The sequence below is a fragment of the Canis lupus genome, chromosome 26 (assembly GCF_003254725.2).
Source record: "Canis lupus dingo isolate Sandy chromosome 26, ASM325472v2, whole genome shotgun sequence".
In the NCBI taxonomy this organism is placed as follows: Eukaryota; Metazoa; Chordata; class Mammalia; order Carnivora; family Canidae; genus Canis; species Canis lupus.
In genome coordinates, this window is record NC_064268.1 from 33868627 (window position 1) to 33881904 (window position 13278).

Consider the following 13278-nt stretch of genomic DNA (forward strand, 5'->3'; position numbering starts at 1 on the left):
CTCCATTCTCACTCTTAGTTTCTGCTTTTCTTCCCCCCTTCCTGTAAATATTTCTACCTTCAACATAAATCACCTCCTAATACTTTTCTATCAGATTATATCTCTCCTTTAGGCTTAAACTTACATAGATCTTTCCTCAAAATCTCACTCAAGGAGGTACTGCTTTTGAGAATGTCTTTCTGAAACAAGGTTAGCAAGTCTGATTATCAGGTACTTAAAACTAGCTTCGGGCCCAGAGGATAAAAGAGGTTTTCAAACTGCTAGCATATCCATGAGTTGCTGACCCAACAAATGTTAATACTGATTAACGATAGACTGGTTTATGTGTGGCTGCTACCCATGCAATGTGGCCACATATGCTGCTGCTTCCTTTCTCATTCCAGCCACCATCTGTGGTATCACTCACTTCTTTCTTGGAGTACTAAAAGTTGACCCCGAATTAGGAGGAAATATGGCATTACTGTAAAATAATGCAACTGATTTACTATTTAAGGAACTCGTGTTTTGTAATTAATTTCACATTTTTACATTAGGAGAAATGACCGGCAAGGTCATGATTTCTCTTTTCTGGAGCAGTTGATGTGAGCTGTATTGCCAGACAAGCCAGATCACAGAAGACAGAAGTTTCTTCCCCCAACATGACTAAGTTGCTATGAATGCCTCCTGGTTGAGCAATGAAGGCTCCACAGTGGAATTTCCCAGGCCAGGAACATAGGAAACCTGTATCTCTATACTCTGATGCTAAGTATCATAGTAGCACAGAGGTGAGTGTCCCTCTACTGGGGTGCTTGCTGACATGTCCAGTTCTACCAATTCAAGCTTGTTACCAAAGGAACAATTATGTGGATCAAGGAATTTTTTTGCTTTCAGATACATCCTGTTTGTAAGTTGTCTTAGTAACTCATCAGATGTCAAAAATGCACCTTGACTCAGGCTCATTGTACACCACTGTACTGAATTATGTTCATATTTTATTTTTAAAAATTGTCAATAGGTAATTTTCTGACATGGTTATATTTGAGAGAAGTTTGCATTTTCTTATAAATAAAAAATAATCACTAATGAAATAAATAACTATGTAAAATGGTCTTATAACTAAATGAAATATTTTCTCTGTATTTCAGATTATACTTCTCAAAAGATAATTGGAAAATGTCCCCAAAGTGAGGCTAGGCTTTATACATCAGGGATTTTCAAAGAGATTGTGTGTACCACCCTAACTATAAAACTGTGTCCTCTTCTGACTTAGGGAAATAACTTAGTTATATTATTTTTACATCGGGAATATCTCTATCTGGTTCAAGGAGGAGAGTGACTCAAGTGAATTGAATCTGACATGAAAATGATACATGATATTTTCTTCTGAAATACTTATAGGTCAGACATCTAATGAATAACATATGCTAACAGAAACACTTATCTATTTGGGAACCCCTGAAAGACTTGGCTGTGGAATAGAAATCCTGGCTTTGATTCTTTATCTGCTACTTCCTTTCTATATGACTTTTGGCAATTCACACAGTAACTTTCAGAGCTTATAGCATTTATTTTAGTCATTTTGATTTTACTTTTACTCTATTGAACGTGTGTATGTAAGATCTACTCTAAGGTGGTTGTAACACGTATATGAAATAGCATGTGATTTACTAGGGGCATCGTATTTGGCACAGTAATAGTACTCAGAGTTAGGTTTTAAATTATTATGGATAAGGGGTGCCTGGGTGGTTCAGTGGTTGAGGGTCTGCCTTAGGCTCGTCATGATCTCGAGATCAAGTCCCACATCAGGCTTCCTGCAGGGAGCCTGCTTCTCCCTCTGCCTGTGTCTCTGCCTCTCTCTCTCCGTGTCTCTCATGAATAAATAAATAAAATCTTTTTTAAAATTATTATGGATAATTGCTAAAACAAAATTATGATTCTATTTGTGGTTCTACAAGCTGTCTATACAAAAGACGCAGCTATACTTGATGTAGAAAGACTGTTTGCTAGTTATAGATGGGTTTTAACCTTTCCATTTTAACCAGTTTGCTTCTGGCTGTAAAGCAGTCCCCATTTTACTGTACAACTTAAAAAAATCAGTTATGACTAGATTCACATGAGCTGAAGAGCTCATGGAAAAACAAATTAAGGAAGTAAAAATACTTCAAATGATGCACTTACTACATAATCTTTTTTGCATTCTTCTGATTGAAGCTATCAGGAGAGAAAGCATTAAGAATAGTAGGAGCCACTTAGGAATCAATAACTTCTGATAACTTGTGAAATAACACCTAAAGGAAGCATCCCTAAAATATAAAAATCTCAAATTTTTTGTTGTTATAAAAAAAAATGTTTTTTTACCTTTAAAATTTTTTTTTCTGATTATAAAGTTCTTTACAATGCTTAACCAGTGACTTGTAAAAAATAAACAAAAAACCAAAAGAGTACTTTATAAATAGCAGGGTTGTACCACATGGAGCCAGAGCTGCCATATTACATGCACTAAGTCCGTCATATTGAAGTAATACCTTTTATTGTTTTTTGGTAAAGACAGCCATGTCTAGAGATTGATCATCAAGAAAAAATATTTCAGGACAAATAAACTAATAACTAATGAAACTTGGCCAAAGCATCTTCTTAGAGATGTAACAAGATTTGTGTAATTTCCCTGACAGCTCTGCATGATTGTAATTTAAGCAATAGGAGGCTAGTGTGCTTGAGAATTTCTATCATTCCATCCTGGTTAGAATTCATCATAAAAAATACCTTTTCTGCTCTGAAACTAAATATTTTCTAATATTTTGATCAATATTAGACTTAAAAGATTGTTTCAAGTTATCCTCTTGGGGTGAAAAATTTGTGAATATTTTTTAATATAGAAGATAGTTGGGCTCCCCTCCCCCCCCATTTCTCTCTCTCTTTCCCTCTCCCTCTCTTTTCTTTCTGTCTTCAGTCTTGGTGTCTTGCAACCCATGATTAAAGAACTTCTGGCTTCCTTCCTAGTAATCTACATATTTGCCTGAAGCTCTCAACTTTTTGAAACCCCAGAAGATTATTCCATGGTAAAATGTTGCACAGGTAGTTAGAATTGAGATTTATTGTACGACTTTGCATGTAGAAGTTGGTGTTAAATTTGGTAGTCATTGTGTAACTACACCTAGAAGTTAGTTATAAATTACTTACAAATGCAAAGAAAATAGGCCACCTAATTAAATAAACAGATGTCACAGAAAGCCCTCATTTGATAAATATAAAAACCTCCATGGAAGCTTGCAATAAATACTTGCCAATGGACAAAAAACATAAAATTCTAAAATTTATAAAATTTTTCAAAAGAAACTAAACTTAAATTAGTGCTTAGAAGTCATTGTCCCCTAATAAATTATTTTTTATCAGAAATAAAGTTTAAATAGAAAAAAAGAATGATGTAGGGTAATAAAAACATGTGGGAAGAAGAAAAAGAAAGAGAAAAAGAAGAAAAGAAGAAAGACAATTACTTTGTAAACTAATTTTCAAAACTTTATCTTAGATAGATAAAATTAGGATACTGTATTATTAGCTTTTGTATTATCTATAATAAGAAATGATATTATTCAATATTAATGCTTTAAATTATATCAATGTTTTTGAGTTATATTTTTAAAAATATCCCTTGATAAGGATTTCTTAACTAGATACCATAGAACCAGAAATTTTATTTTCTGATTTTACATATGCACAGACTAACTACCAAATTCTCTAAGATGTTCAGCTAGCATATAAGAACACTAAGCTCATTGTATTCACACCTGCCCATTTCTACATGCAGCATAACATTTTGGGGCATTGTTTTTGGTTTTAGTTTCCTTGGCCTGTTTGTAATAAATGGATCTGTCCTTAAATATTTAAATCACACTAAAATTTTCATTAAACAGATATATTCTTCTCATGTAATGGTAATTTTCAGTGTTTTTATGGTAGATCCCATTTTAAAATACTGTATAATGGTTCTATCTTTGGTGTACTCAGATTTGTGTTCCAAGTATGGTGTGTCAACTGAATTGAACAGTTGTAGTTTACTATGAACATTAATTAAATCACAATTTGCCCAATTCTAAGACAATTAAGTATATAAACATAAGTTATCTATCACTAGTTTTTCTTCTATACTTTAAAAAAGTATTTGTCCTAAGGACTAATTAGAAACTATTTAGCCTGATTAGAATCTATTATAAAGCAGGAATCCATTTAAGATCACGGTTTTAATTTATTTATTTTTTGTGCATTTTCATGGGATTTGGCAATGTTCCTGAAAGGTAAAAAAAAAAAAAGAAGAAGAAGTCTTGAATTCCATAGATTTTGCCATCTGATTAAAAATGTTATTAGTTTTTAAAGAGTTTATTTATTTATCTGACAGAGAAAGAGAGCGCACGAGCAAGAGGAAGAGGTAGAGGAAAAGGGAGAAGCAGACTCCCCACTGAGCAGGGAGCCGGACTTGGGCCTTGATCCCAGGACCCTGAGACCATGACCTAAGCTGAAGGCAGATGCTTTACCAACTCTGCCACCCAGGAGCCCTGATTAAAAATATTGTTATGATAACAAATAGGATTCATTTGAATGTCAAGAAAGTAATAGTACCAGTACTAAGAAGAGAAATATCACAAGTAAAACTAGAATTCAGGAGAATGTGTACAAATCAAAAATTTATGGCAAGACAGCAGTATCAGAAAGGAGAAACCAAATAATTTTTGTACATTTATAAGTGCAAGAATATAGGGCACCAAGACTGTGGAGTTGGAGGTTGAACAAAAGAAGGATAGCACACCAGTGAGAGGAAGAAGGTGCTATAAAGGGCGTAGTTCTCACATGAGGCTTTGGAAGCAAAACCTTCATTTTTTTTAAGACTTTTAGTGAGGGGAGGGAGGCCTGAAATTTGAACAACAGGAACTAACCCAGAAGCCACGTGTGGTCTGACTGGAAGTTAGAGAGTTGTTTGTGCCGTAGCAAAATCCAAGCAAATACAAGGAAGAAATTGGTTATATAAGAGAGGGTCAGGTGAACCAGAATGTTGAAAGATCATCTGAATTCTGCTGAACCCTGTTACCTCCATTATTTCAGGTCAAATTAGCATAGGTAATAAATCATAATGTTGCATAGCCACATCGTCTTGCCTGTTATGCTTTTGGGCATCATTGTCCAAGAGGCACCGAAGCCTGAGCAGAGGTGAAAGCCCTGTCTCCTAATTCCTTATGAAAGTTGGGGCCTAAATTCTCATCCCCCGAGACCGACCAGCTGCTACTGAGATCACCCTCTTGTTTGTTCCTATTGAAAGAAGAGTAAAAACAATAAAAATAATTAAAGGTACCCTGTAATAAAACGACCAATCTCTTCTCTAAAAATGTTGAACCAGATGTAATTGGGGATTTAGTAATTGAGATTTTTAGAAGTATTACATATAAAGTTTAGCTCTAACCTATTACCTATAACACAGCAACATAGTGAGTTTAGTGTTCAGTCTAGGACAGAACTCCACACATAAATACATTATATATGTACACGTCCTTCCTAGAAATGCCGTATTTGACATATATTTATTAGTGTCTTGTCATTTCATGTTTGACTTTGATGTCAAATACATCTTTCTGAACTTTCACTTTTCAAAATTTTCTAGAATTTTCAAGTCGAGGTAAGTGATTTTGGTATTAGAATATCATCGTATTAGTATTATAATTATCGTTAAATCTCAAAAATGAAAAAAGACAAGTGAGTTACTTATTATTCTTTCATAGATGTGAGAATAACACTAAGAGTTTACGAAACTTGCCTATGGGCTCTAGCTGATAAACAGTATGCGGGAGAGAAACTGAAAATGAGCAGTAAAACACACCATTGGGAGTGTGACTTAAACAGGCATGGAAGTTGTGGTTAGCCAGATGAATCACTCTGTGCACTTTTACAGAGACATTTCTGAAATCGTTTTGTTCTCCTGGTTAAATAGTTTCAGAGCCGGGGAGGTTCCACACCTACCACTCGTGTAAAGATTCTATTAACTTTTCCAAAAGGCACTACTTACAAATGTTATGCTTGAATAATTGCAATTTTTTCTACTTAAAAAAAAATATCTTCACAGTCTATGTATTGCTCAATCCAGAGTAGGTCAATAGATATGATCTATCTTCATGTTATACTCTTAGACTACACGGAGAGTTAAACAAAACCAAGCTTTCAACTCTCTCTAGCCCCACCCTCTTTAAATCCTGATGCTCATTTAGGAATCCGTATTTCAGTAAACAATACTACCATTCTTTCTGTTGCTCTCTCCAGAAACTGAGGCATTCTTTAAAAAGCCACCCCTGGGAGATTTTGTGTAAAAGGGGAGTATGAGAGTATCAACCCTTTCTCAAAGCTGATAGCCTGCATTTCAACCAGGGAGAATGGCACATTTCTTCCTATGCCTTGCACATCTTGGCACTTGGCTACCCTTCTGACTGATAGGCTATGGTGAAGGTGATGTCCTGAGACTCACAAGTCGAGGTCATATAAGGCCTTAACACTTCCACCCGGGGCTCTCTTGATGCTTCCCATTGGAACCAAGCTCCTACGGTGTGAGAAGACCAGACCATAAGCATAGATTACAGGGGTGGGGGTTGGAAGGGAGGAAGGGAAGGAGAGGGGGCACAGCTCATGGCCAGCTTCAACTGGCCACCACAGTATTGAGCCATTCCAGACGTGCAGCTCACTCAGTCCTTCAGACATCTTCATCTCCTGTGGAAAATGACAGCACTTACACCTGAGACCCAAGCAAGATCTACCAAGACATGCTCAGTAAACCCACAGGATCAAGAGAGATAATAACATTTTGTTTCATGCCAGTATGTTGTCAAGTGTGTTTTTGTGTAGTGACAGAGAAAAATACCCTGCACCAAAAATTCAGATCGCACAGTATTTTTCCTTATATTTATTTAAATATTTTCAAGGGATAATTATACATATATATTTGTTTTTGTTTTTGTTTTTTTTGTTTGTTTTTATCTATATTTTTTACTTGTATGCAAACTTCTGTAAACTCCGTTAGCTACACTGAAAAAAAAAAAAAAAGGTACATTGTGCTGGTGTGCAGACATGTCCTTGTTTGTGTGGCCAGGCTTGTCCCCAACACAAGTTTTTTGAGCCGTGGGCCACCTGCCCTGAGAGATCAAAGTTACAGATGATAAGACACTGAGTGGCTTGAATCTGAGGATTCCCCCAAAGGCTTCATCTGAAACACAGGAGGTTTTTCATGTAAAAATTCAGTTGTTGTAAGCGTTATATAACTTTATATTAAGGCCAAGAGACGTGGTCCTGGAAAGCAGACCTGGACTGCCTTCAAGTCCATGAAGTTAGAAAAAGCTGAAATACAAAAGCATTTTTCAGATGCTTGAAACAAGAAATCATATGTGGAACATCAGTGTGGGTGGTGGATTAAGAACTTCTAAATCGTTGTTTCTCCATAAGAACAGTGAGAAAACTGTGTGTGTGGGGGGATGGTCAAAATAAACTTTCTCAAAACTCAGACAATAACCAAAGGTTTGTAATGATCAGAAAGATGTCTATGAAATAAAATAGTTTACTCTTGGTGAGAACACTGACCCTCTTTCCATCCCCTTGTTCAAGCTTTGTGGCATTCATAAAAACCAATGCCTGCTAAGTCGTGGTGAACACCAGCAGCCTAGCAGCCACTGGAGGTAGCAAAATAGGTTTGGAGCTCCTTAAAAGCATTATTTTCAGAGAACTGTCATTATTCAGGGAACTGTCTGGCAGGTCCCTGGAAATCTTCATCTTATGGCTTATATTTATTTGACTTAATTGAGAGATCAGTCAGTGCAAAGGCCTTTTCTCTGAGGGCATTTGTCAAAACCAGTAGGAAGCAATTGCTTAATATTGCAGCAGCCTGTGGCAGTGATAACACTTGGAGCAAACAGAAAGCTGCCCCCACCCCCGAAAAAAAAAAATATAGAAAACTTTGGGATTGAGATGTCCCTTAAGGGCTTTGAAAAGCTCCAATATGTCCTGGGGACTCTAGAAGGCCACACACATACATAAGACTTTGCACATGCTCATGGCTTTTTCTATTCTCGAGGAAGGAGTGAGAACATCCTTCCTCGAGAATAGGTTGATCTCTTCTTGGTTGATCTTGAGGCTCTGTGCAAGTGGGAAGTGAAGACTGAAGCAGAATTACAAAGTATCTGCTTTAAGGTAAATACACACACACACACACACACACACACACACACATACACACAGTCCCATGACAAGGAACGGGAAGCTTATTGGTTCCAAGGAAAATATGATAACAGGGCGATCGATATACCGTAAATTAAAATTTCTGCTCCTAAGAGACTCCTGAGCCACAGACCGAGAGAAAATATTTGCAGATCACATACATGATAAAGGACTTGCATCCTGAATATTTAAAAAACATTCAAAAACTCAATAAGAAAGCCAAGCATCCAATAATAAATGGACACGAATCTTGACTGCTTTACCAAAGAAGACACATGGAGTCAAGTAAGCGATTGAGAAGAAAACAAAAAGTGGTCTCTCACCTAGGGGCATACTAGGAGCAACCGAAAGAATGAACTACCACGGTCATGTGCAGCCACATGAGTAAATCTCACATGGGCTGTGCTGTGATGATGGCAAAGTTAACAGGTTGTGGGATTGCACTCATAGAACATTCTTGCAAAGGCAAAACTATAGCCACAGAAACCAGGTAGGTAGTTGCCACTGCCAGGGATCGAGGGAGGTCAACTACCTAGAGCCATGTCACCATTCTGTCTCTTGGATGCACATTCATCAAAACCCAATGGCCCATAAAGTTAAAAAGATGAATTTTATTGTCCTTATGTGATACTGTAATAAAAAATAGAAGGGAAAAAAACATCCCACTTTACCAGCATCACTTAAATAAACGCCATATACAACATCACGGGTATGGCTGGAAGGAGGCTGGAAAATCATTGTGTTCAGTGGTTGTACCATGATATTGAAAGATACGATTTTAGTGTAGTATACAAATTCAAAAAGTCTGAATCGCTTTTTAGAGATCAGCGGGTGCGTCCCGCAGCCATAGATAACTTTAATACGTGATTTCACGCACTCCCCGAAGAGACATCTGTTTTTCTGCAAGGCAGTACTTTCCAAAGTCAGCCAAATTAAACAGAATAGTACACACTTGAATCATTATTACAGCAGTGAGCGAGAACACCTAACCACATTTCCCACAGCAAGGACAATGATTCTTTTTTTTTCTTTGTTTTCTTTTTCTTTCTTTTTTTCTTTTCTTTTTTTTTTTTTTTGCTAGATAATTCTTAAATGTATTCCTTCTGCACTATGGGCATACTTCATAATGATTTTTTGAAAGTGGTTCTAGTTTCCTAAGTGCTCAGAGCTCAGTGGTGCTTCAACCCACGAGGGTCATTCTTCAAGTTCAAGAGCCACGGACACGAATAGGCGTAATTGTTACAGCTAAAATATCCATTTCAAAGTAAAAACTGTTTATATTCTTTTTACATTGTTGTCATTGAAGCAGAAACACTTCCATCTTTTTCTTTCTTTTTTTTTTTTTTTTAATGACATTAGCACCGAGGAGGATCCTGTCCATCAAGGAGAAAAATGTACACAGACTACTTGTCATTTGCCTGGAAGTAGGACAATGTGTTATGTTGTCTTTTCTTCTGCTTTGGTCTGTCTGTTCCCCTTCCCCCCAGCTTAATTACTTAATTTGTGGTTTAATAACAGCCCCAGATTCAGAGATCATTTGATAGTGCCTTGGTGGGCCACTCCTCGAGGGTGTGTTAGCAGATCTATTACTTCCCTTTGCTTACCCATGGGGGCACATAGGACCAAAAAAAAAAAAAAAAAAAAGACATTTTAAAGCATGTGCCAGCACTTAAGCACCTCACTTATAGGATTATTTTACTTAATCCTCACAAAAGTTCATTCAAGAGTATACCATCAGTGTCCACAATTTAGCGATATGGAAAACAAGATAGAGAAATGAAGGATTTTGCCCAAGGTCGGGCATCTGGTAGGCAGCTGTGGAAATAAAACTTATATCTTATTTCTCTTAGGAGAGATGTAAACCCAATTATGCTCCTTCCCCTTTGATCAAGGAAATTACAAAACAGAAGCGTCAAGTGTTCTTACTGCACGTGCACAGACACACAGAAATCCCAGGAAGGCAGAGGAAGGTTTGGAGGTGATAGCTCTGTTGGTTGCCTTGACTGGGGGGAGGGGGGTCGTGGGTCATCACAGATGCATGCGTTATCTCCAAACTCTTAAACTCGTACTCACACTAACTACACCCGTTTTTTTTTTCTCTCTCAGCTATTCCTCAATAGATCTGTTTTGAAAATAAGAGCTGTAGATACCCCTGTAAGCATGCAATCAGCTTCAATTAAGGAGAAACAATAAAACCAATCAGGGGGGCCCTGTGAAAGCTTTGTTTATCAGGCTCTTGATTATAAAACACTTCTGTGCCAGTAAGAGGAGATGAGGATATAAAACGCTCAAGATTCGGGTGTTTTAACAACGAATTCACCTGGTAGCTAATCAGCACAGACATGAAAGCAAAACTGAAGTGTGTTTCTTTGTGCTCATGTATGATAAATCTCCTTGATTGCTTGTTTTTTTTTTTTTTTACCATTGAGTTGAAAAAATATATATATACTACGTATTTCTCATCAATATTTTGCAAAAAGGGCCGCAGCTTCGATATAATCATTACTATTTAAAATCAAGATAGTAATTTAAGTTGCTGGGTTTGTTCAGGCCACTCTGGCAAAAATGCCATAGGTTGGGTGGCTTAGGAAGAGAAACACGTTTCCCAAAGCTCTGGAGCCTGGGAAGTTCAAGGTCAGGTGCAGACTAATTTAATTTCTAGTAAAGCCCATCTTCCAGTTTGCTGATGGATGACTCCTCACTATGTCCTCACAAAAAGGTGGAAGAGCACCTTTCTCAGGATTCTTGCAAGGATGCGAATCCCATTCATGAGGGCTCCAAAGGTCCTGCCTCCAAATAGCACCACAAATGGGTTTGGGCTTTAAAACCCATTTGTATGGATTTGGGGGCACAGAAAAGTCCACAGCAGTCATCAGAAGGATTTTCACAGAAACAGTGTGGGGTCTTACTATATTTTTTAACAATGCACAAATGATTTCTTCCATCCTTTCTTTTTTCTTCAAAAATAGAGAAAGAAGACTTATTTTTCTCAGAAAACTGCTCTTGCTTATTATGTGCTTCTTATAAAAGTTTAAAAAGACATTATTTATAAGTTGTCAGAGAATATTTACGTCCTCTGAATTTCTAACTACCTCAATAAATGCAAAACTTTGTCTTTATGCCGACCGTCAACAGGTAGGAATCTGAGTATGAATCTTTCTGACCCAGGACCCAGGACCATCATCAAGAAGCGTGGAGTGTGTGTCTATTTTGCTTCATTGTTTCCATGGAAAATACACTCAACGTCATTGTGTAGTGACTGGTTCACACTCTCTCTGCCCTGGGGTCTTGTGACCCTAGTTTGGGGACTTCAACTTTTTTGAGAGAAGTAGACAATTTTTTTTTTTTATCTGACATTCTTGCCATAGATACAGAGTAAAACCACAGACTTTTCAACATGCTTGACAATGTTCGTAATGAGCGTGTCATTTAGCAATAGCCAAGCATAAAGTGTGACTTAAGTGATCAAATTACAGCAACATTTTTACACAACAAAACCCTTCTTTTTGCAAAGCTCTAGTTACAAATCATCTGAAATTATCTTGGCATGAGATAGAGAAATTCATCATTTTCCCCCAGAATTAACTATTTGCTGAAAATGTCATTGCTTTATAGGTGCATTTGATTCAAGGTAAATTATCTCCTGGTTAGAATTTAAATTTCAACACTAGTAGAAAAGTCATAAAAGCATCAATTTTGAGTCTAATATTTAGCATAAAACCCTTTCTAAGCATCTATTTTAAGCTGCTTTTTTACACACGATTCACCGCTTGGCTTCCGCAGCTCTTTAGCTAGAAGTGCCTACTGTATACTGCTGTATATCCTACTGCATACTTTAGCACTGCAAACCCTTGACTGTAGTTAGGTCTTGTCATTTAAGGGGAAAATATTACTTTTCTCTGACATTTACTTTAAGGTGTTGCTTGATATGGAAAAAAATGGATAAAAGATAGGACAATTTTTAAAAAATATATTGTCTTCATCGAGTAAGTACAAAATATGAGAAGATAAGACAGACATTTTACATATTTGTGGATTCTGCATTGCTAAAAAAAAGCAAATAATAATAAAGGTTTTGAAGCAGGGAATTCAATTCATTTTTCTTTCTCCCCCACCCCCTGAAAAAATAGGATTTTTATTATGGAGAATGCATGTATTTCCAGCTATTTATTATTCCTTAGTTAAATAAGTTAATATTTTTTCTAAAGTCACAATACTTTTTTGCAAAAAGAAGCATTTAGTCATTTTGAATGCTTTAAAAATATTGGTTAGTTCTCTAATAACCATTAAGGTAAATATTTATGGCGTGGGTTAACCTCTGAAAAACCGGTTATAGCATGGTGTTCAGAGAGGTCTTTATAATATTTTATAGAGTGTGTAACACATTTAACAACAGACTTAATTCAGTGTAACTAAATTCTCATTAACTTTTTACTAACAGTTTAATGCCTAGCACTGATACAATAGAAAAACCCATGACAAATGTACTAATAAAACTCTCATTTTCAAGAGTGAGTAATTTCTTATTCTGCTTAATTTTTTCTGTGCCAGATTTTATTTTTTATTATTCAACAGTGGAAAAAATCCAAGCATAATTGATGATATTGTAATGTTCATAATGTACTCGGTACCTACAGTCTCAATTTTAATCAGTTTTATCTCAGAATCATGCTACTGTACATGTAAGTTATAAGAGAAATCTCTGAATCTTCCTGCCACAAAAACATCTTAATGTGAGTTGGTGGTAAGTTCTTTTACAGGAAAAAATGAAAGTGTCCCCAAATACTCTGACAAGCTAATTCACCGAGGTAATTATATTGTGGCTCCAATATCTGGCTGAACAACTACAACAACAAATCACTTTTTCACATTTAGAAAATATTATAGGAAAAAAGAATAAATAAAATAAATTTAAAAAATTTTTTAAAAAAGAAAATATTATAGGGGCTCCTGGTGGGCTCAGTCGGTGAAGCATCTGCCTTCAGCTCAGGCCACAATCCCGGGGTCCTAGGATCAAATCCCACATGGGTTCCCTGCTCAGTGGGACCCTGTTTCTTCCTC